Here is a 9,484-nt window from a genome sequence, read left to right as displayed (position 1 = left end):
TTGTATCATCAAAACATGTGTTTATTTCCAGATTTTTTATGTTTCTTGGACCAATTTTGTACAATAAATTAACCGCCAAACTGGCCGGCCATATATCATTTTTGTTACATAAAGGTTAAGAAAATTCTCCAAGAATTCCATCAAAAGATGTCCTACGATGATACAGAGAATTTATTAATTATCCCAAAATACATGTTGCACCTGTCGGCGACGTGTGTGTGTGGCGCAATCTCGTGTCAGGTGACCGGCCGCAGAATCGCCGATATATGACACCCTTCGGCCAAAACTCCTTCTTAATGTCATTAAAATTCACGTTATGGCAGGATTCCCACTGCCCGACCCTCAGGGTGTATTTGGCTTTAGGCTGATGTACTGAACTATCTCTTCGGACTTCGTGCAGTAATGCAGTCTAAAAAAAATAACGTTGCCCGCCATGTGCAGTCGTGCGGAGCCGAATGCTCATAAATGAAAGATTTGTATGAGTGCTTGTACCGACGTCGGTACACTCAGCGTTATCACGTTACCTTGAACCAGTGACGGATCCCTGACTAGGGTTCGAAATGATAAAGATATTAATGTTCCTGATAATTATCCGATAATTATTCATTTTGATTCATAATTTTGTCTTGTTTTTCTGACTAAAATTTACAAACAGTGCGAAAACTAAATAAAGAAAAAATAATTTTGGTTTGTAACTTTTTTGAGATTAACATTTGACACGTCTCTGATACAAACACATGTCACGACATTGCTAGCGGTAGCATTTTATTGTTCCAATAAATTTTATAAATATCGAGCAAATTTTTTTTCATTTAATGGGCTTGCTCTTGACCCCTACTCTAGAGCAAAGTTGGGTTCTACCACACCACGGTTCTACGATGGAACGAGCTCGGCCAGAAGATACCTATTCAGTCACTTAAAGATACTCGGGTTGTGTGTGCTCGGAAACACAGTCGCAGGCGGGGAATTCCATTCCTGGGCTGTGCGCATAATAAAAGATGACGAAATGCGCTTACCTGTACGCCTGAAGGGAAAATCGAACGTACACTAACCGAAATATATTCTATAGAAAACCGACAGACAAGCAAATTTGCACCGGTGGGCTAAACTATGAAGTTAAGATTCGAGCTTATCGTCGCCAATAAATTAATATTAGCGACCTGACTCTGCATGCAATCGAATCGAGAGCCTCTATCCAAAGTCAAAGTCAAAGTCAAAGAGTATTTATTCCATAGGTAAAATAAATTTACACTTGAAAACGTCACATTTAAGCTACTGCTCGTTCACTACGCTGACCTCCCTGAGAAGAACGAGCAAGAAACTCTAGGGATTGCTCTTTTCAAATAAATTTAAATGCTATGGAATACACTTTGTATCAAATTTGTATGGATTCTGGGGCCATGTCGTCTTTCCATACATCTTTATCTAACACGTAGTCTTCAATTTTGTAATATGACTTTTCAATCAAAATATTTTTAATGTAGTTTTGAAACTTAGGAAATGATAAACTTAATATATGCTCCGGAATCTTATTGTAAAAAAGTATACAGTTCCCCATAAAAGAGTTGTTAACCTTCGTTAAACGAAATCGTGGTACCATGAGTTTAGATTTAGCTCTAAGGTTAATATTACGGATATCTTCTTTCTTATTGAAATTATGTATATTTTTTATCCCACAGGTGTGTGCAATACTCCATGCAAGATCAGACTTGTCCTTTGTACAGAGTTAGGAGCTGTCCAGGCGTGAAATATTAGCCGCTATACTATCTGCTACTATATATATATACTGCGCTATACTATATAAATATCTGCCGAAGGCGGCATGTTACCCGGTGTAAATGCGCCATAATATTCACAATAATCTCGTACTTTTCACCGAAAAATTTGATGATCTCTAGAGAAAACTACGGGAGGCCTATACTTAGTATTGAGTGAATCCGGGCTGTAGATATTGATAATGAGAATATACTATATTTTTTACCGTATTCTTATTTCAACAGATAAAGACTATGCAGCGAGAATGTTAAACGGATGGGTGCCTCACGCACTTTTTATTTCTGGATCTCTATTTATGATTGGTGGAGTATTGTGTTTTTATGCAACAGTTCTGGTAAGTACTATTATCGTATTAGAGCTCCTTGTGAAAGAGTTCGTCCAAGGAAGTACTGTCACCTCACCTGTTTCTGCCGCCAAGCAGTAATTTCAGCATTACCGCGGCATTCCGGTTTTGAAGGATACGCGCCCAGTTACACAAGGCGAAAGTTTATTTATTTATTTATTTATTTATTTATTTAAATTCACCAACGCTTAATACATTCGGTTACAACAATATTTTACACACATTCGAAAGGGTGTTACAGTTAAAATGCTTAACCAATTACAGGTGAACATGCCATGATGAGAGTATGAAAGTTAAGACAGTTATTATTAATTTACTGTTGTTTTTTTTTTACTGTACTTATATTACATATGTTTACTGTATTAACAATTTAAGTTTTAATATTATATTATAAAATAAATATAATATACATTACAAATAATATTCACTCATATGCCAAAAACTGCAATATTGACTTCCTGAAGCGAGGCAATGAGACTGCGAAGATATCCATTTCAAGAGGTAGAGCATTGACGAGTCTGGCAAATCGAGCAAACGGAGAATTTGAACCGAGGATACTTTTGCGCAATGGGGGATGAAAAAGATTTACGTGATACCTTGGTAGACGAGAGGGTATTTTAAACTGTATTTTAGAGAGAAGTTGCGGACTATTAATTTTATTGTTAATTAGCTTATATAAGAATACTAGATCAAGCATTTCACGTCGCAAAGATAAAGGAGATATTTTGAAAAACTTGAGACGGGTGTCGTACGAGACACTCTTTTTACCCAAACCTCGTAAATAACTAAGATGCCATAAGAACCTTTTCTGAATACGTTCTAACCTAAGAGAGTGAACCGCATAAGTTTAGTTAAGAAAGAGTTAAGAAAGTTACCACGCCTTCATGTACATTAATGGGTGATCTGAATTCTATTTACTAGGCAACAACATCCTCTGAATAATAGAACCGGCCGCCGCGCGGACCGAATTCAAGCCAGATTCGCCCGCGTGCCCAGGACGCTCATTTACGTTAAAACGTGCAAACAAATCAGAGCGTATTTTTAACCGGCTTCAAAAAAGGAGGAGGATCTCAATTCGACAGTTTTTTTTTTGTATGAATGTTACGCGATAACTCCGGTATTTGTGAACCGATTTTGTTGATTCTTTTTTGTTGGAAAGAGGTTACCTCCATAGTGACCCCATTTAATTTTGAAGAAAATCGTCCACCACTAATGTGGTGGCTGTTCCCGCATGAAGATTCATTTTTATAAACAGCGTCTAAATTTTAAGATAAGGAGCAATTATTTCAACGGTTGATTTTGCTATTCTCCAATTCAAGGCGTTTTTCTCTCTCAATATACTTTGAGTAGTGAGAACCGATTTTTATTATCTCCTGTGTCAAGTTCCGTATAGTGGCGAACTAGGGGATGAATCCGGGTCTGCAAACTTTCCGGTAACCGATTGCAGTAAAACTTGATAAGTAGATGTAATTCTACGTACTTTTGAGGTCGGTTTTTTTGCTATGACAGTTAGATGCACGCGGTCGCTGCGCGGCGGCAACCCGGATTCTGCCTTCCCGGCACATGGGACTTGTTATGTCTCAGGGTGACGGGCGCAGTGAAGATTTTTGTGATTTAAAGCTCTGTGTGACGCTGCAACTGTTATGGACAGAAATGCGCGTACCAACAGGCGTACAGCTTGCTTGTCACTTGGTATTTTTTAGAAAAAAGTTCTATACGCCTGGCTACAAGGCACATACTAAATTCAACGTATACATTGACGGATCTTATCCTGTTCTTCTGGAGGCGATATTCGAACTAAAGTGTGTAGATGTGCTGTCATACTTTGGTTACACACCATTACCTCAATTAATTATTTACAGTTGCTCAAAGCGTGGCATTTTTCGTACTACAAATCGTGCCGAAAGTTGAATTTTCGCACTAGTGCTTTTTAATTTTCCATTTTTTTTAATTTACTGTTGTTTCAAGTCTTAAACATAGAACTAAAGAGATTGTATATTTATTTAATATTTATGTGCTTTGTGACGTAAGTCGTCCGTCATTAAAAGTTGTATTTACTTACAAACATTGACTTACAAATAAATGGACGACGGGTCTAATACAAAAACCACGAAAAAAATGTCCCAAGTCAACCTATTCGAAATTTAAATTGTAATGTCATCGCAGTATCGCGCTGTCAGTAGAACAAATGAAGACTGTCGCGCTCTGTATACGATTTTAGCGCCTTACAAGTGCGGACACTTTTTAGCGCGGACCCGACGTCCATATAATTGTAAGTCAATGCTTACAAACGTCTTATTTGTTTAAATTGCATAGGTGTTTTATAAAACAACGGATTACATTTAAAAATACCAAAATATTTTCCATAAATGGCTGACTGAGTATTAACAATGACCGAAGGTGAGTATTACGCGAGACCGCTGCGCGCCGCGTCACTAAAATTGTGATTTTAATGTGGCTGAATACTGGCAACAGTTGCCTTTGTACTCTGAATTTTTTTAGATACTGTTTTATTTTACTTCTAAATTTTTTTTTCGCAAATGTATTAAATAACGTCGTTTGACACACGTCACGATTTGTCATTTTCACTTTTCAAACACTTGTATCAATAATCTCAGTACAGAGTACAAAAAAAACCGACCTCAAAAGTACGTGGAATTACGTCTGTTTGCTAAGTTTCATTGAAATATCCCCTAGTTCGCCACTATACGGGACTTGACGCTGGAGATAATAAAAATAGGTTCTCACTACGACACTACTCAAAGTATATCGAGAGAAAAACGCCTTGAATTGGAGAAATAGCAAAATCAACTAAATAATTGCTAAAAGTAATTGCTCCTAAATTAAAGTTAGGCGCTATTTATAAATATGAATCTTCATGCGTGAACAGCCACCCTTTGAGGTGGATTATTTTCTTCAAAATGAAATGGGACCACTATGGAAATACCCCCTTTCCAACAAAAAAAGAATCATGAAAATCGGTTCGTGAAGTCGATTAAAAAATAACTATTTTTGTGCTAATAAATAATTTATTTTCATCCGTCGAATTTCCCCAAATGCTCACATTACTGCCTGGCGGCAGAAATAGGTGAGGTGACGGTACTTCCCTGGACGAACTATCACAAGGAGTAGCTCTACTGCTGCTTACACTAAACTGCTATTACAGAACAGTCCGTGTAATATGAACCTCGCACTTGGTTGCCTTCTATTTGCCATGGTTATAGGCTTGTGTGTATGCCTGGCAACCACTATCGAATGCATATTTGAATCCAAAATGTGCTTACTGAGTGACATGGATTGGGCTTCTCGAAGCATATTTCTTGCTACGTCAATCTTATATTTACTTTGTAAGTACAATTTACCCGGTAAGTACAACAATACAATTAAGGTCTATTCACATTAGACCGTGCCGGGCACGAGCCGAGCCACGTACGAGGCTTGGATGGGAAATGCTGCGTACATTTTATATAAAGTGATTCACATTACAATATGCCGCGTCTGTAGCAAGAACGAGAGACGCCCAAACTGTTTCCCAGCTCGTCGAGAGTCTAGGATGCGGCCCGGCCAGCCTCGGCTCGTTGTAATGTGAACACTCTCCATTGCGTCGTACGCGCCCCGTCCGACTGTGCGACTTTAAAGAGAGTGACTACGTTCTTTTTTTAAAAATGGATGATGAAAAATTAATTGAGTGCGAAAGAAATTGCCCAGTGCTTTATAATATGATATAACACTACGATGTACTTTCTCTTAAAATGGTCATTGTTGAAGGCCACTGTTACGGTTCTCATGCATTTGGAGATACGTATTTGGTGCATTTTGTGATATACCTACACTAGCTCCAATAAACCCAGATGCTTAAAAACTCAATGCACTTAATAAGTACCTTATTCAAAACAGTTAATTATAAATGGAAATTACATGAGTGTAGTTAATATACCTTATGGTGGTAATGATTCTTTCACTTACCTTGGTAGTTATACTTTTTCCACCTCTCGCGCGGGCAAATAAGGCCCATATTCCTATATGGTTCACGACACCAACTTTTATTTAGCCTATAAAACCCGCTAAATTCGGAGTCCGGGAATGCGAACGCAAGTTGAATTATTCGAAGAGTAGCACTCCTGCGCCGCTATATATGTAGTCGTTCCATGACTCATGCGCAGTCTAAAAAGTTTTCATGTAGTCCTAAATCGGCAATTTTTAATTAATTTTCTAAATAATATAACGAAATGAATTGTAAAATGTTGCTCTCGAGTAACTTCTTACGACTCTGCTGTTTGACATAAAAGAAATTCCTATTGTTTGGACCATTTTACGCACTTCCATAGAACAATGTCAATTATATGAATTGATAGCAATTCATAATAAGTTAAGTGACTGTATGATCGGGCGAAATATATAAGTAGTGGTATATTTTTTGTAGGACCGGTGATTAGTAGTAAATACTACACCATTTGATCCAACAAAACAATTTTTCCCGCTTCTCTTATTATTTTATTGGGGAATTTCCGTTCATAGATATACATACGTCAGGGAGTGTTGCCCACTTATTTAGGGTCGTATTCCAGGACTCTACTCAATGCTCAAGCCAGTATTTGAGCAGACTTGAGTACGATTTCAAGCACCGGAAATACGACCCTAATGGCAAGGATTTGAGTATGATTTTCAGTGGTCACTGCAATACTCAAGTCCTGACTTGAGTATTGAGTAGAGTTCTAGAATACGACTCTTAGAGCAATGTATGAAGAATAATAAAATAACAAAAGAGTAAATGTAAAAAAATATATAATATTGTCATATAAAAAACGTACTCTAGAAAGAAACGGTATTTTTTTTTCATATCAGAAAAAAACGGTTTTTTACAACGCTAATCCGGTGACTACACCATACGCTGGCGACACATGTCGCGCGACATATGGTAATTTAATCCCCTAGTGAATACAGGATTTTGGACAGAATAAGAAAAATATGTTAACTATTTTCTAAACCCTCTAAATATACAGCGATGTATTAACAAAGATCTTTTTTCTTTCAGCCTGGTTATACTACTTAAGCGTATGCAACACCTATATCTTTCTTTCTGAATAATAAATACTTATATTTTTAATTTCCCTAAAAATATTTATATAACGAATTAATCCTTTTCATTTTCATTATTTTTAATGTTTTCATGTGTACCAAATATATTTTTTTTAAATATACAGGGTATATGCAATTTTGTACTTTTATCTACTTTTATATTTTGTGGTGATCGAATAAATTATTTTAAATTTTTAAATTTAATTTTTTTTCTAGTAATGTTTAGTAAGAACAGAATTGAATAGAAAATATTTATTGCAACCTCACACCACAAAAGTACGTACACAAAAAGGAAAACAAAAAGCAAAAACATGGCGAACGCCATAGGCTAGTAGTTTACACACCAGTTTTCATTGGACCCATGAACTCTCTACACTACATCAAGCGGCCATATTGCAAACCGTTGGGACACCGAGAGGTTTTTTCATTCAAATAATCTATATCTTTTATCTATCTTCTTTGACAACCTCCGTGGTCGCGTGGCTTGCGTTTTCATTGCGTTACAATCTCTGAGTTCCCGGGTCCGTTCGACTCCCGGCCAGGTCAATGTAGAAACTAACTTTTCTGTTATTAATAGTTATTTATTTATTTATTCAGACAACACTTTTATTTTTTAAGATCCAATAGTTTACAAATATAACTTAGACTAAGTAAGTGGTAATAGTAAATAAATAGTTGCACAAAAATTAAATTATTAAAAGTAGCAGCCGACTCTCAGATCTCTCACCCGCCTCCAGACCCAATAGTCTCTTGTGAGACTATTCAATCAGGACGCGAAAGAAAAAATTCATAATGTGTACGTCATATCTATCAGGTATGACCTGTAAAATGGTGTTGGTGCCGCCCCTCAGTCTGCTGAGCAATGAGGCTGTCTTTTTGCGGATAATGGCTATACAATATAACCCGCGCCTCTGCAAACATGGTAGATGCACTGCAAAAGTAGGGCAAGTCCATCAACATTCTAAGCCCAATATTGTATGCGGCTTATAGGGCACTAAGCATTGACTTACAAATAAATGGACGACGGGTATATACAAAAACCACGAAAAAAATGTCCCAAGTCAACCTATTTAAACGTAGTGACATGTAAATATGAATAATTATGAAAAAGCTAAAACGTTGAATTTAAATTGTAATGTCATCGCAGTACTATCTAATTTTGCTTGCTTCGCTGTCAGTCGAACAAACGAAGACTAAAGCGTGAATGACGCTCTATATACGATTTTAACGCCCTATAAGTTCGGACACTTTTTAGCGCGGACCCGACGTCCATATAATTGTAAGTCAATGGCAGTAAGTGATTTTTTAATATAACTAAACCACAGGCTGCTCGTGTAGAACCACGGAAGAAAAAAAACAATGGAAGTGCTTTAGGCCTCGATGACTAATCAGGGAGTCTACTCTCGATCTCCAAGTCCGACATACGTCCGAAAAAATTACTGCCAAATAAGCAATACTTGAGTAATAAGCTTCGTACTTGATACTTTTTTTTTTTATTAAAAAGATTTTTTACAAAAAGAAAACTTATAAATTAAAACTTAGCGGTACAACAAAAACCTGAATAGGTTTATCTGTACACCGCGATTCATTGACGTGAGCTCGTAACAAAACTGGCTAACGCATTTGCCTACGTACGCTTACCCACTACCATAAAAACAACCACTACTCGATTAAATGACCTGTGAACGAAAATAATAAGTTATAGCGAAACAGATAAATACCCTCGGAGTGGTGTTACAATAAAAACAGTCACTCACGTATATAGGACGTTCAGAGTTTATTTAATAAATATGATGGTACTGGTGATGATACTGGTATCATGACTGTGGCATCACAGTACATTTACTCAAATATTTTATATACCCGTAAAAATATACATCATTTCAATAAGAAAGAAGATATCCATAATATTAACCTTAGAGCTAAGTCCAAACTCATGGTACCACGATTTCGTTTAACCAAGGTAAACAACTCTTTTATGGGGAACTGTATACGTTTTTACAATAAGATTCCGGAGCATATATTGAGTTTATCATTTCCTAAGTTTAAAAACTACATTAAAAATGTTTTGATCGAAAAATCATATTACAAAATTGAAGACTACGTGTTAGATAAAGATGTATGGAAAGACGACATGGCTCCAGAATCCACACAAATTTGATTCAAAGTGTATTCCATAGCATTTAAGTTTATTTGAAAAGAGCAATCCCTAGAGTTTCTTGCTCGTTCTTCTCAGGGAGGTCAGCATAGTGAACTTGCAGTACCTTAAATGTGACGTTTTCAAGT

The 9,484-nt window shown here is 36.7% G+C and overlaps 1 long non-coding RNA gene across 1 annotated transcript; it reads left to right on the top strand.

The window, feature by feature from the left end:
* Positions 1-1,989: 1,989 nt before the first annotated feature.
* Positions 1,990-7,236, top strand: LOC113232651. Its single transcript, XR_003310643.1, has 3 exons — positions 1,990-2,110; positions 5,286-5,466; positions 7,155-7,236. It is a non-coding gene; the product is annotated as an uncharacterized LOC113232651 (long non-coding RNA).
* Positions 7,237-9,484: the final 2,248 nt, after the last annotated feature.

This window comes from Hyposmocoma kahamanoa, unplaced genomic scaffold (genome assembly GCF_003589595.1).
Source record: "Hyposmocoma kahamanoa isolate Upper Pololo Valley unplaced genomic scaffold, ASM358959v1 76, whole genome shotgun sequence".
NCBI lineage: Eukaryota > Metazoa > Arthropoda > Insecta > Lepidoptera > Cosmopterigidae > Hyposmocoma > Hyposmocoma kahamanoa.
This window is presented reverse-complemented; position numbering and strand designations above follow the sequence as displayed.